A 15,782-nucleotide genomic window follows, 5' to 3' on the forward strand; every position below is an offset into this window, starting at 1 on the left:
GCCTCTTGATGAAAGTGAAAGAGGAGAGTGAAAAAGTTGGCTTAAAGCTCAACATTCAGAAAACTAATATCATGGCATCTGGTCCCATCACTTCATGGGAAATACATGGGGAAACAGTGGAAGCAGTGTCAGACTTTATTTTTGGGGGCTCCAAAATCACTGCAGATGGTGATTGCAGCCATGAAATTAAAAGATGGTTACTCCTTGGAAGTAAAGTTGTGACCAACCTAGATAGCGTATTAAAAAGCAGAGACATTACTTTGCCAACAAAAGTCAAGGCTATGGTTTTTCCAGTGGTCATGTATGGATGTGAGAGTTGGACCATAAAGAAAGCTGAGTGCCAAAAAATTGATGCTTTGAACTGTGGTGTTGGAGAAGACTCTTGAGGAGTCTTCCTGGACTGCAAGGAGATCCAACCAGTCCATCCTAAAGGAGATCAGTCCTGGGTGTTCACTGGAATGACTGATGCTGAAGCTAAAACTCCAATACTTTAGCCACCTCATGCGAACAGTTGACTCACTGGAAAAAGCCCTGATGCTGGAAGGGATTTGGGGGCAGGAGGAGAAGGGGATGACAGAGGATGAGATGGCTGGATGGCATCACCGACACGATGGACATGAGTTTGAGTAAACTCCGGGAATTGGTGATGGACAGGGAGGCCTGGCATGCTGCGATTCATGGGGTCACAAAGAGTCGGACACGACTGAGCGACTGAACTGAACTGAACATTAAATTGGTCAGATTCAGGTGGTAAGCCTAAAAATCCAATATAACTATCAGCTCAGTTCAGTTCAGGCCTCCCTGTCCATCACAAATTCCCGGAGTTTGCTCAAACTCATGCCCATTGAGTCCGTGATGCCATCTAGCAGTCTCATCCTCTGTCATCCCCTTCTCTTCCTGCCCCCAATCCCTCCCAGAATGCTTTTTAATATGCTGTCTAGGTTGGTCATAACTTTCCTTCCAAGGAGTAAGCGTCTTTTAATTTCATGGCTGCAGTCACCATCTGCAGTGATTTTGGAGCCCAAAAAATAAAGTCTGACACTGTTTCCAGTCTCCCCACCTATTTCCCATGAGGTGATGGGACCAGATACCATGATCTTTGTTTTCTGAAAGTTAAGTTTTAATCAACTTTTTCACTCTCCTCTTCCACTTTCATCAAGAGGCTTTTTAGTTCCTCTTCACTTTCTGCCATAAGGGTGGTGTCATCTGCATATCTGAGGTTATTGATATTTCTCCTGTCAATCTTGATTCCAGCTTGTGCTTCTTCCAGCCCAGTGTTTCTCATGATGTACTCAGCATATAACTATAGATATATGTAATTATCTTTATACATTATAATAATTTCCATATTTGTAATAACAGCAACTATAGATGTGTATGGAGCTTTACTAAAACAAATAATTTTGTCAATAATTAAACATATATGTCACTTTTTAATTCTACAGTGTATTTTGAATGTGTTATATCATTTAAATCACAAAATAAGTGTATCCTCTCCATTGATTTTATAATCTGTTTTATGGATAAAGAGATTTACCAGGTAAAACTTTTTTAAAAACTCACATCAATAGATATAGGCAATATGAATAGAATTTTATCTATTAAGAAATTGAATTATTAGTCATCTTCCAAAAAAGAAGGCACTAGTCCCAGATGTGTTCATTGATAAATTCCACCAAACATTTAAGGAAAAAGTTGTATCAATTTTCTACAATCTCTTTCATAAGACAGAAGCAGAAGGGAATATGTCTAACATGTTCAATGAGGCCAGCATTGCCCTAAAATCAAAACCAAACAAACATATTGCAAAAAAAGAAAATAAAGACCTGAAGGTCTCATGAACATAGATGCAAAAAATCCACAACAAAATATTTGAAAATCAAATGCAACAATGTGAAAAAGAACTATATACTATAACCAAGCAGGATTTATTACAGGTATGCAACACTGGTTCAACATTTAAAAATCAATTAATATAATCTATCAAACTAACAGATGAAAGAAGAAAATCCACATGATCATATCAATAGATCATGTAGGAAAGTATTTAACAAAATTCACAACCACTCATGATGAAAGTTCTCAGTAAACTTAGAGAGAAATTTCCTTAAATTGATAAAAAAGAAAAGAAAAAAACTACAAGAAACCTACCAGCTAAAGCATGTAATGGTGATAAACTCAAAGCTTTCCCAATTAAGATAAGGAACAAGACAAGGATGACCCTCATCTCCACTTTTCATTGTACTGGAGTACTTCCTAAAACAATTAGATAAGGGAGGAAGGAAAAAGGCTTCCCTTATGGCTCAGCTGGTAAAGAATCTGCCTGCAATGTGGGAGAACTGGGTTCTATCCCTGAGTTGGGAAGATCCCCTGGAGAAGGGAAAGGCTACGCACTCCAGTATGGCCTGGAGAATTCCATGGACCCCACAGTCCATGGAGTCACAAAGAGTCGGACACACGTGAGCAACTTTCACTTTCACTTTTCAAGAAAAGAAAATGAAAAGCATATAGATATGGAAGGAAGGATTAAAATTGTCTTTATTTGCAGATGACGTGACTGCCTATGTAGAAAGTCCAAAGGTATTAACTAAAAACTTTCAGAACTAAGTGGTTACAGCAAGGCTGCAAGATAAAAAGTTAATTTTAAAAAACTTAATTTCTTTCCTATTATACTAGCAGTGAACAGTGGAGTTTGAAATTAAAAATACAATGTGTGTGCTCAGTTGCTCAGTTGTGTCCAACTCTATGCAGCTTCACAGACTGTAGCCTCTCAGGCTTCGCTGCACATGGGATTTTCCCAGCAAAAATACTGGAGTGGATTGACATTTTCTTCTCCAGGGAATCTTTTTGACCCAGGGATAGAAGCTGTGTCTCCTACGTGTCCTGCACTGGCAGGCAAATTCTTTACCACTGAGCCACCTGGGAATCCCACAAAAATACCACTTACATTAGCAATTAAGAATTATTAATAAAGCTACAATAATCAAGACAGGATGGTACTGGTGAAAGGACAAATAGATCAGTAGAACAGAACAGAGAACTCAGAAATAGGCCCACATAAATACAGTTGACTGATCCTTGACAAAGTAGCAAATGCAATACAATGGATCAAAGATAATCTCTTCAACAAATGGTGCTGAAACAACCAAACATCAACATGCAAAAAAAAAAAATCTGGACACACACTACAATGTTCACAAAAATTAACTCAAAACAGATCATAGACTTAAATATAGATACCAAAGGCAAAACTATAAAACTCCTGGAAGATAACATAGGAGAGAATCTAGATGGACCTTTAGAAACAACACCAAAAACACAGCCCATGAAAGAAAGACTTGATGAGATGACTTTTTTAAAATTAAAAATGAGATACCAGGACACACCTACTAGAATGCCAAAAATCCGGAAGAGTGATGGTACCAACGCTGGGGAGAATGTGTAACAACAGGTCCTCTCGTTCACTGCTGGTAGGAGTGCTAAACGGTACAGATACTTTGGAAGACAGTTTAATGGTTTCTCGTAAAATTAAATATATTCTTATCACATGATCCAGCAATCATGCTCCTTGGTACTTACCTAGGGAGTTGAAAACTTATATCCACACAAAAACAAACTGTGCTCTATCCATAAAAAGCAATGCTACTTAGCAATGAAAAGAACAAATAACTGATAAATAGATGAATTTCAATTTTAGTATATGTGCTGCCAAAGTCAGCATGTAGATGAATTTCAAAAAATACTATTCTGAGTGAATAAAGCCAAGACACAAAAGAATGCATACTACTTGAGTGTATTAGTACACAATAGTTATGTCAGAAAATGCATAACTATAGAGGAAGCAAACAGATCAAAGAATGCTTGGGACCTGGGTGTGGAGGGGACTAATTGTAAATGTACATAAGGAAACTTAAGACAACAGAAATCTATGTCTTGATTGTGATGGCGCTTTCAACATAGTCTACACTTGTCAAACAACGAATTGTGTAACTACAATTCATGAAAGTCATAAATAAATTACACATCAATACAAGAACAAGAAATGAAGTGTCAGGCATCAAAATTAAAGTTTAATACTTATTTTCAAAAAAGTGACAATGACTGTATTTCATAAAATATTTCACTCTGTATATTCCCGAAATGTTTATCCCGCTGTGTTATATTTAACATACACTTTACATATATGAGCAAATTCCGGGAGATAGTGAAGGACAGGGAACCCTGGCATGCCGCAGTCCATGAGACCTCAAAGAATTGGACACAACTTGGAGACTGAACAACATCAGTACTCTGCATAAGGCTTTGCAGAGATGCATCTGGTTCCAGAAATGACAAGTGTTTATTGTACCACTATCAAAAATAGTGCCTTGTCAGGAACCGAGTGCTCTGAGACTTAAAGATGGAGGAAGAGACGCAGCACATATAGATATACTCCTAGAAAATTATACCATTAATTTTTGTTACATATGCACTACATTACTCTGGCAACACCAAAGTTAATCATTGCAACCAAAATGTGAGAGGTTCCCCCCCCGCCATGTTAAGAAAGAAACAACGCAACTGATTTTTGTCAAGTATCTCAGTTAAGTAATGAAAAATGTAAAGAAACATAACAAATATAAATGGGAATGCATAAACTGCCATTTCTCTCCCTCAAAGAAGAGCTTGAGAACAGAATGGGAAAGGGGAATTGCTATAATTAATTATAAACATTTAAGATTCTCGGTAGGCTAGGTGCTATAGTGGCTATAAGTTAAGGAATGGTACTAATCTACAGGGCTTCCCTGGTGGCTCAGTGGTAATGAACCTGCCTCCTAATGCAGGAGATGCGGGTTCGATCCCTGGGTTGGGAAGATCCCCTGAAGAAGGAAATGATAACCTACTCCAGTGTTTTGCCTGGGAAATTCCATGGACAGAGGAGCCTTTCAGGCAATAGTACATGGGCTCACAAAAGAGTTGGACACAACTTAGCAACTAAACCATAACAACAACTAATTTGAAACATACCTAGCTTCCTTAGATTTCCAGTAAGTTATCAATATTATTTTATGATCAGTCCTACTTCTTCTCCATTCAAATGACTCCATTAATGAATGACTTTTCAGAATAAATGACTGTGAAGTAAACTGAAAAATTACATAAATCATAGTAAGCAACAAATAAATTCAAGGTTCTCCCCCCCCACCCAATTAATGCCAAGGTGTTTCTTCAGGATATGCAGCATTGTATAAAACTCCCAGGCAGGCTAGGTCATGAATCAACAAGTATTTATGAAATTCTTATATTCTACAATACTATATTCCATGTGGTAGGACAGACAACAAAAATATTGTAGGATCCTAAGGATTTTAACTTTAGTTTCCTTTAGTTGAGGAAACAAAATACATAGATCCTGGTATACATCACTAACACCGTTTCTTCAGGACACCATTGACACACACCTCCTCCCTTATATATATATGCCTATTCAAAATTTACCTGCGGATGTCTGCATTGACCGCTTGAGATCCACTTCTCTGTAAAAAAATACTAAAATGAAGTGTATCTCTTTGCTCTTAAAGAATCCAGAGTCTCTTTTTTTTCTTTTTCACAATAGTGTTCATTTTAGAAAATATGCACCTGCTAAAAGTAACAATGTAAAAACTAAAAAGGCAGGCAGAAAAGGAAGGAAACACAGAAAGAATAGAGGGAGGACTTAGGCATTTAACAATTTATCCAGAGAAGGGTATCAGCACTTTAATTTTATAATGTCATGAGCATAAGCATATGCAAATTGGGTTAATGACACAAAGCCCTTTGAAATATGGCAAAGCATTCCCAAATTTGAATTCTTTTATGTAAAAATCCAATGTATTAAAATGTATTATACATATCCTTTTTGTTACCAAAAGGATTTTGATTGTACTCTAAGTTGTCACTGATGGGAATAACTAGAAAAACTGGGAGTAAGGAACAGCAATACAAGAAGGAGATAAAAAATGGCAGAGAAGGTAAAGAAGTCATTCCATCAGATTTTACTCCCTTTTGTATTATGAGGAGACAGATTGCTGGCACACAAGTAAAGTATGCTTCCAATATACTGTAAGATCATTTCACTAGGATCACATTGACAATGAGGTGGTAGAAATCAATAACTACATGTTATAACATTGGAATTTGACATAGGATCATATACTGAAAAAGACCTCTCAGTATGAATATTACCTTTGAAAAAGCAAATAAATACACAGCCATGACACTGAAACTAAGGGAAATAGAAATTATAAGAAGCATCTAATGATCAACTGATTATATTGCTCATTATTGCTCATTAAAATGTATACCATTCATCTCTAACCTTCTATATAGTGTTCAGTCTCTATTTTTTACTTTAGTGAATCAAGCTTATGTATTTAACAACCTTTTTAAATTTGTGACCTCAAGGGTTTCCCTGGTGGTTCAACTTGCCAATGCATGAACCCTGGGTTTGATCCTTAGGCCAGAAAGATCTCCTGGAGGAGGACATGGTAACCTACTCCAGTATTCTTGCCTAGAGAATCCCATGGACAGAGGAGCCTGGTGGGCTAAAGTCAAAGGGGTAACAAAAGAGTTGGACAAGAATTAACAACTAAACAACAACAACAAAGAGAAAATGAGTGCTAAATTAGCGCAATGGCCATGAAAACAGCCAATCACAGAAAATACTAAGTATTCTAGCTTCATAAGGGTAGATGATGATGCTTCAAGGCAATTTAGGGGAAAAAATTAGCACATTTGGATATGTTGCAACATGAGGCACTTCTGATGTATCCAGACCAAGATGCTGCGACAATAAGTAGTTTTAAATGGGATCTATAGCTCAGGAGGGCTTCCCTGGTGGCTCAAATGGTAAAACAAATCCACCTGCAATGTGGGAGACCCGGTCTCGATCCCTGGCTTGGGAAGATCCCTTGGAGAAGGAAATGGCAACCCACTCCAGTATTCTTGCCTGGAGAATCCCATGGACAGAGGAGCCTGGTGGGCTACAGTCCATGGGATTGCAGAGAGTCAGACACGACTGAGTGACTAAGCACCTTGTAGCTCAGGAAAAATATCTAGGTTAAAAATACTTGAACCTATGGGATAGAAGTGTGGTGAGTATCAACATCCAGGGACTAAAAGGATAAAGAGAAGTCAACTAGTCAAGCAGTAAAGGAAAGAATGAAAAGATTAAAGCATTGTAGACACAAAGGAGGAGAGGGAGGATGAGAACCAAACGGATCTTCAGCACAAGTGAGACCGGCCTGGGGGCTGGGGTCCTGGCTGCAGGGCTGCAGCGCTTGTACTTGGACACAACTCTTCTTGGGCAACAAAATACAAACCATATGGGACTAAAATTAACTGCATGCATGTGCAGTCAGGAAAAATTCTGGACAAAAGGTACAAGGAAACCAAAAAACCACTTGTCACTTCAGAAGAGCCTGAAGCGAAAGTAGGGTACTGCATATGCCCCCCGCACATTAAGGGGTGGGCAGACCACCTAAGCCACCCCTCCAGCCTGACCCCTGGAACCAACTCATGCCCCAGCTCAGGAGCACGCCAGCAAGGGAAACTGTTGTTTGTTCTCGCTCCCCACTGTTGTTGAAAGGGACCCAATAAAGCCTTGCCTGAATTTCTTGTCTTGCCTCTGATCAACTTCTATTGATTAAGGGGGCCAAGAATAGTGGTCTGTAACATAGGTGTACAAGGTACACTGGATCAGGTATTATAATATTGCCTAACACTTTCATTGTGAAGAAAATCTTGAAATATGAAAGAAAAATATAATGAAACAATGCAAAGTTATATAAAAGAACAAGTATCTGAAGTTTAAGCTCTGGAAAAAGGAAAAAAACCGAAGGCTACTACTGAGTCTTTGAGATAAATTACAGTGCGCATAATATGCTTTGAGCTAAACACTCCTAGAATTAATAAACTGCCTAGTCATTTGATATAAATCCAAATGATTTATACCAAAAATTCATTTACATTCTACAGAGGAAAAATATCTATTTTCTCCCTTCTTTCTAAAAAGATTTCTGAACTCTGGGAGAAAGTTTATGATGATTAATAGAGGGCTGCCAGAAATTTGTGTTAAGAGAAAAAAATTTTAATCTTTTACATATAAAGATAATACTTGAAGCCAACTCTCAGTAAAAATTATATTTTGAGGTTTTTTTCCCCCAGAGAAATTACAAGCTATATTGGATTTTCTAGAACTTTCCTACGGGGAAGCCTATCATACTCTAATTAAATGGCTGCCGGGAGGTAAGCATGTAGTGTATGACCTGCTTCCAGGCTCTCTCCACGCTCAGCTCACCTTGAGTTTAGTGCCATGATAAACTTTCTTAAATGCCACATCTAATAATAATGTAACAGAGACAATATTTTGGAACTATTAAACTAATGGATGTTTTCATCCCCCCTAAATTATGATGCCTTCCATTTCCCTGCCTATTTCATCATTATCTATCAGGTAAGATTAGGGAAATCTCCGGTCAGTGAAATTTATTCCTCACTTTCCCTAGTACAAACGAGAAACATACAGACTCTCCTTAAAGAAATGCTACTTCGGAATCTCTGTGTGGGGCACGTGGGCCCTGAATGCAAATGAATGCATGCCTGGAAGCAACCTAAAGGCCATGGATGCTTTGGGAATTTGGCAGAGAGAGACTAGAGACACTTATCAGAAAGCTTCATTGTTGATCGTCTCAGAACTTGTTCCCATGAGAGCAGAACCTCTGTGAAAGAAGTAGTTAAATCTCTAAAAAGACCAAGCAGTAAAAGACCATTTGAAAAAGAAGAAAGCCTAGCCAGGAGCTAATTCCCTTTGAGGATTTTATTATCCCTGTGAGTTCTGGGATAAAGTGAAATAGCAGTCTCGGGGGAACTGCTCTTTGAAGAGACGAGACGAGAGCTCAGCTTCTGAAGAAGTGGTCCTGGATAAGCGGGGAGAACACGAGATGGAGAGGGAGGTCACTGGGCCCATGCTTGAGGCCCAGCAGGAAGCCCTGCAGGAGCTGCAACTTGCATCCCAGGGAACTACATGTGGATGCCATCAAATGGGACCCCAGTCTGTTCCCCTTTGAGAGGGAAAGGCCAGATCACCTGCCTCCAGAAGGTCAGTACCACAACATCATCAAGGGGTACACACCAGTGGAATTCAAGAGAGAGCTACAGGAAGCTGTCCTCAGAACACACTGCTCTGGAGAATCAGAATGACCAGGGTTCAAGGCTGCTTTACAAAATCATCAGTTCAGCTCAGTCACTCAGTCATGTCTGACTCTTTGCGACCCCATGGGCAGCACCACGCCAGGCCTCTCTGTCCATCACCAACTCCTGGAGCTTGCTCAGACTCACGTCCTCCGAGTCGGTGATGCCATCCAACCATCTCATCCTCAGTCATCCCCTTCCTCCTGCCTTCAATCTTCCCAGCATCAGGGTCTTTTCCAATGAGTCAGTTCTTCACATGAGGTGACCAAAGTATTGGAGCTTGCTGTTAATAAATACAAGCTATGGAAGGAAGGAAGGAGGTGGGGGGAGGGAGGGAGGAAAGGAGGAGGAGGAGGAAGGCAATGTTCAAAATAGAGCACCCATGCAGTGAGTTAAAAATGGTTCAGAGAGGGATTTGAGTAGAGAGGACTTGAAATAGCCTCCCACAAATATCCTAGTTGTAGTAGTATGAGACAGAGAACCAGAAAAATATCCAGTATCCCTAAGCCCTTGAAAGGTGAGTGAAACACAGCTGAAACTTAAGTCAGTAAACTCAAGTGCTTAAAGTCATCAAGTTACTACTTTGAGTTAAGATATGTTTGCCTTCAGAGACAGTTTTATCCCTCTCCTTGAAGTCCTACAGGGGCTTCTAAACATCTATTTTAAAATTTTGAAATTCTCTTATCTGGCATTCACCTGTTTCAAGATTCCCAAACCTATCCCTCTTCACTCCAGGATATATTAATAACACATGCATTTCTTTTTTTTTTTTTTAATTAATTAATTAATTTATTTTTTATTAGTTGGAGGCTAATTACTTCACAACATTTCAGTGGGTTTTGTCATACATTGATATGAATCAGCCATAGATTTACACGTATTCTCCATCCCGATCCCCCCTCCCACCTCCCTCTCCACCCAATTCCTCTGGGTCTTCCCAGTGCACCAGGCCCGAGCACTTGTCTCATGCATCCAACCTGGGCTAGTGATCTGTTTCACCGTAGATAATATACATGCTGTTCTTTCAAAACATCCCACCCTCACCTTCTCCCACAGAGTTCAAAAGTCTGTTCTGTATTTCTGTGTCTCTTTTTCTGTTTTGCATATAGGGTTATCGTTACCATCTTTCTAAATTCCATATATGTGTGTTAGTATGCTGTAATGTTCTTTATCTTTCTGGCTTACTTCACTCTGTATAATGGGCTCCAGTTTCATCCATCTCATTAGGACTGATTCAAATGAATTCTTTTTGACGGCTGAGTAATATTCCATGGTGTATATGTACCACAGCTTCCTTATCCATTCATCTGCTGATGGGCATCTAGGTTGCTTCCATGTCCTGGCTATTATAAACAGTGCTGCGATGAACATTGGGGTGCACGTGTCTCTTTCAGATCTGGTTTCCTCAGTAACACATGCATTTCTTATTGATACAATTAATTGTTGATATGAAGCAGGGCAAAGGCTAACAGAGTTTTGTCAAGAGAACACACAGGTCATAGCAAACACCCTCTTCCAAAAACACAAGTGATAACTCTACACATGGACATCACCAGATGGTCAGCACCAAAATCACATTGATTATACTCTTTGCAGCCAAATGGAAAAGCTCTATACAGTTAGCAAAAACAAGACCTGAAGCTGACTGTGGCTCAGATCATGAGCTCCTGATTTCAAGATTCAGGCTTAAATTGAACCTTAAATCTCTAGACCATTCAGGTATGACCTAAATTAAATCCCTTATGAATATATAGGAGGTGAGGAATAGATTCAAGGCATTAGACCTGGTAGACAGAATGCCTGAAGAATTATGGACAGGGTTTTACAACATTGTACAGGAGGCAGTGATCAAAACCATCCTAAAGAGAAAGAAATGCAATAAGGTAAAGTGGTTATCTGAGGAGGACTTACAAATAGTTGAGAAAAGTCAAGAGAAGCAAAAGACAAAGGAGAAAGGTAAAGATACACTCAACTGAATGTGGGGTTCCAGAGAATCACAAGAAGAGATAAGAAAGCCTTCTTAACTGAACAATGCAAAGAAACAGAGGAAAACAATAGAATGGGAAAGACTAGGGATGTGTTCAAAAAAATTGGAGATAAAAAGGAAACATTTCATGCAAAGATGGGCACAATAAAGGACAGAAATGGCAAGGACCTAATAGAAGGAGAAGAGATCAAGAAAACATGGCAAGAAAACATTGAAGAAGAACTATACAAAAAAAGGTCTTAATGACCCAGGATAACCACGATGGTGTGGTCACTCACCTAGAGCCACCTTCATATCCAGGAGTGTGAAGTCAAGTAGGCCTTAGGAAACAATACTACAAACAAAGCTAGTAGAGTGGACAGAATTCCAGCTGAGCTATTTAAAATCCTAAAACATGATAACAGTTAAAGAGCTGCACTCAATATGTCAGCAGATTTGGAAAACTTAGTAGTGGTCACAGGACTGGAAAAGGTGAGTTTTCATTTCAATCCCAAAGAAGGGAATTGCCAAAGATTGTTCAAACTACCAGATAACTGCACTCATTTCATGTGCCAGCAAAGTAATGGTCAAAATACTTCAAGCTAGGCTTCAGCAGTATGTGTATTGAGGACTTCCAGATGTACAAGCTGGATTTAGAAAAGGAAGAGGAATCAGGGATGAGATGCAACATCTGCTGGATCACAGAAAAGGCATGAGAATTCCAGAAAAATTTCCACTTCATTGACTAGACTAAAGCCTTAGACTGTGTGGATTACAACAAACTGTGGAAAATTCTTAAAGAGATGGGAATACCAGACCACCTTATCTGTCTCTGAGAAACCTGTATGCAGGTCAAGAAACAATCATTAGAATTGGACATGGAATGAAGGACTGATTCCAAACTGGGAAAGGAGTATGTCAAGGCTGTAGATTGTCACCCTGCTTATCTAACTTCTACACAGAGTACATCATGCAAAATGCCTGGCTGGATGACTCACAAGCTGGAATCAAGATTCCTGGGAGAAATACCAACCTCAGATAATGCAGATGACACCACTGTAATGGCAGAAAGTGAAGAGGAACTAAAGAGCTTCTTGATGAGGGTGAAAGAGAAGAATGAAAAAGCTGGCTTGAAACTCAACATTCAAAAAACTAAGAACAAGAAACTAAGATTGGCAAAAAGAAGGGGAAAAAGTGGAAGCAGTGACAGATTTTATTTTCTTGGGCTCCAAAATCACTGAGGACAGTGACTGCAGCCATGAAATTAAAAGACACTTGCTCCTTGGAAGAAAAGCTCTGACAAACCTAGACAGTGTATTAAACAGCAGAGACATCATTTTGCTGACAAAAGTCCATATTGTCAAAGCTATGGTTTTTCCAGTGGCCATGTATGAATGTGAGAGTTGTACCATGAAGAAGAGCTGAGTGCCAAAGAATTTATGCTTTTGAACTATGGTGTTGGAGAAGACTCTTGAGAGTCCCTTGGGCTGCCAAGAGATCAACCAGTCAATCCTGAAAGAAATGAGTCCTGAATATTCAAGACTGATGCTGAAGCTCCAATACTTCAGCTACCTGATGTGAAGAGCCGACTATGGGAAAAGACCCTGATGCTGGGAAAGATTGAAGGTGGGAGGAGAAGGGCATGACAGAGTATGAGATGGCTGGATGGCATCACCGACTCGATAGACATGAGTTTGAGTAAGATCCGGTAGTTGGTGATGAACAGGGAAGCCTGGCATGCTGCAGGTCATGGGGTCACAGAGTTGGACATGACTGAGTGTCTGAACTGAACTATAAAAGTCTTAAAAAGATAGTTACCTCTGTTCAGTGATTCAATTTTTCCAAGGAAATAAAATTAAAAATAGAGGATTTATGCATAAATATGTTCATCAGAATTTAATTCATAACAGTAAACTACTGCCAACAATCTAAATGACTGTGTAGTTTGAGTTAGGAAAAGAGTGAAAATAATCTCAATAGAGGATGATTTTAAAAAATCAGTCTAGTATATTCTTACAATTAAATATTATGCAAAGCAAAGGCAGAGGAATCAAACTGCCAGTATCTGTTGGATCAAAGAGAAAGCAAGAGAATTCCAGAAAAACATCTACTTCTACTCCATTGACTATGCTATAACCATTGACTGTGTGGGTCACAATAAACTGTGGAAAATTCTTAAAGCAATGGGGATACTAGACCACCTTACCTGTCTCCTGAGAAACAGGTCAAGAAGCAACAGTTAGAATCAGACATGGAACAGACTGGCTCAAAATTGGTAGAGGAGTACATCAAGGCTGTATATTGTTACCCTGCTTATTTAACTTCTATGCAGAGTACATCATGTGAAATGCCAGACTAAAATATTTGATCACATTAAAATGTTTATTCACATTAAGAGTATGTTCAAGACATAATATTAAGGGGGAAAAGTATATTATGTATTCATCAAAAGATTCCAATTTTGAATATATATGAAAACTGTATGTTTGTGACTGGGATGAACCTTGCAGGATTAGAAGGCCTGTACCTGCCCAGCTTCAAGACGGAAGAAAGAGCCGAGAGTCAGCAACAGAGACATACTGGTTTAATGGATAGGGGAGTCTTGCATGTCTGAAAGCAAGGTCCTGGAGAAACACCGCAGGAGGCAGACAGGACACGGCAGCAGTCTTTACTCCTAGGGACAGGGGTAGGTCACGAGCTATAGAGGAGATGACTTAAGGTTGGCTCATCGGTTATCAGTGAAACCAGCAGAGCAGCATGCCCCTCACCATCCCTTTAAGCACAGCGGAGAGCTCTTGTCTAAAGCTAGATCATTCCTTTGGGCCTGGGGCAAGTATGTAGGAGGGTCGGTCATGTGAGTAGGGTGTACTTGAGGCAGGGACTGGTCGAGCAGGGAATGTACAGAAAGCAAGAGAACAGTCATCTTGGGCAGCCTGATCATATATTAATACTTATGTACATGAAATATCTTGAGAAAGCACACAAAAAGATTAGCTTATTTGTTCATTCCTTCAGTGTCTATTCATTTAAAACTCACATACATTTATTTACTAAGTTCTCTAAACCAAACAGTCATTGTTGTCACCCCATGGGGTAGGTAGTCTAGTGAGGAATATACATTTACATGTAACTACAACAAAATTATATGTGTACATTCATTTTTGTCTGTTTCGTAGCTGTCTCCATTAAAATTGCCAACTCCACTATCGTAGAGATCCTGTTTATCATGTTTGTCACTGTATTCCCAGCATACACCAGAGTCCAGGATCATAAATATTTCAAGAATGCAGAGGAAGCCCAGAGATTAAACAGGAGCATATTAGCAGAGGACCTAAGGTAGGAGGTTTGAAAACTTTTTTGAGGACAAGTGCCATCGAAAATAAGGTTCTGAAGGATAAGCAAGAAACAAGCAGATGAAGAAGGTTCGGAAGAATGCTCCAAGAAGAAAATAGCTACAGGGAAAAGGAAAAGTGTTAGCTGAATTCACTGAAGCAATGTTTATTTCAGGGTGTTTATAGGCAATTTCTTTTTCAAATTTTCTTCAATGAACATGTATTTTTGTGGTAATCAAAGAAACAATATTCTGAACAAAATAGACTTAAAATCTCCAACTTTTTGGAGATTACTCTGACTCTAAATGTTTATTTTCTTACTTTGACTTGTCTTTGTATTTAACATACAAACTGAACAAACTATTGTAAATTCAATGTTTTACTCTAGAAATATATTTCCTCTTTAGAGTTCAAGACCTTTCAGGTCACTTGTAATTTTTTTCTTTCTTTTATTTTGTATATTTCATAGCACTAATACTGTGCTGTATACCCAATATATATTTAAAAGCTGGTTAAATAATTTATATTGGATATAAACAGTAATTGAATCCATAAAAACCTATAATTCTGATCTTATTATATGATGGCTAGTTATTGTTCCAATGACTTTGCAGAACTAGTCCCAAAGAAATCAAATTATTAAAATTCCTTTTAGAAACATTTTGCTGAAGAAATTATCTCATTTGATATAAATACTTATAGTTGAATTGGAATGAAAATTAATGCTATTTATTGTTCTAAAATCTCAGAAACAGATGTTTTCATTTCTTTCCAGGATAAAGAGGAGAGAAAATATATTCTTACGGTCAAAGTAACCATGACTACAGTTTTCAGACACATAACAAATGTTATTTTCATATATTTTGTGTTGGTTAAAATAATAATCTATTCTTATATATGAAATCTGTTCTTGGTGAACCTTCCTTTCACACTGCAGCACAATGCTTAAAATTATTCATCAATCCAACAACAAGTAGTTTCAGGAGTAACTATTTTTCCCTCAGTGTGGAACATTCTTAAGGGTGTAGAAGTGCCATACCCCAAAACATTTAGAATCGCTACTTTGGTTTCTTTTGGTATTGTTCTTTCCATTCTCAAGGGTGCAGAATAATTTGCAGCTTCACTATTCAAGGCCCACATCTGAGGGTGGCACAAACGTGATGGTGGTTATTGGGGAGAAAGAGGCATAATACAGTCCTAGTCAAAGCCAGTGAGTCTTGCTTCCCCCACACAACCGGAATATAGACCCTCATACACATGATGACATTCCATGC

General features: G+C 38.7%; 1 protein-coding gene and 1 long non-coding RNA gene across 19 annotated transcripts in view; both read right to left on the reverse strand.

Annotated features, from left to right (window-relative positions):
• LOC122423416 overlaps positions 1–11,470 on the reverse strand; it is a 20,110-nt gene extending 8,640 nt beyond the window's left edge. Inside the window, exon 1 of the long non-coding RNA XR_006264152.1 lies at positions 11,341–11,470. This is a non-coding gene — a long non-coding RNA (uncharacterized LOC122423416). The remainder of the gene's footprint in view (positions 1–11,340) is intronic.
• Positions 1–15,782, reverse strand: part of ANKS1B (ankyrin repeat and sterile alpha motif domain containing 1B) — a 1,065,346-nt gene that overhangs the window by 741,226 nt on the left and 308,338 nt on the right. The window lies entirely within an intron of this gene.

Source organism: Cervus canadensis, chromosome 21, assembly GCF_019320065.1.
Source record: "Cervus canadensis isolate Bull #8, Minnesota chromosome 21, ASM1932006v1, whole genome shotgun sequence".
NCBI classification, from domain to species: Eukaryota; Metazoa; Chordata; class Mammalia; order Artiodactyla; family Cervidae; genus Cervus; species Cervus canadensis.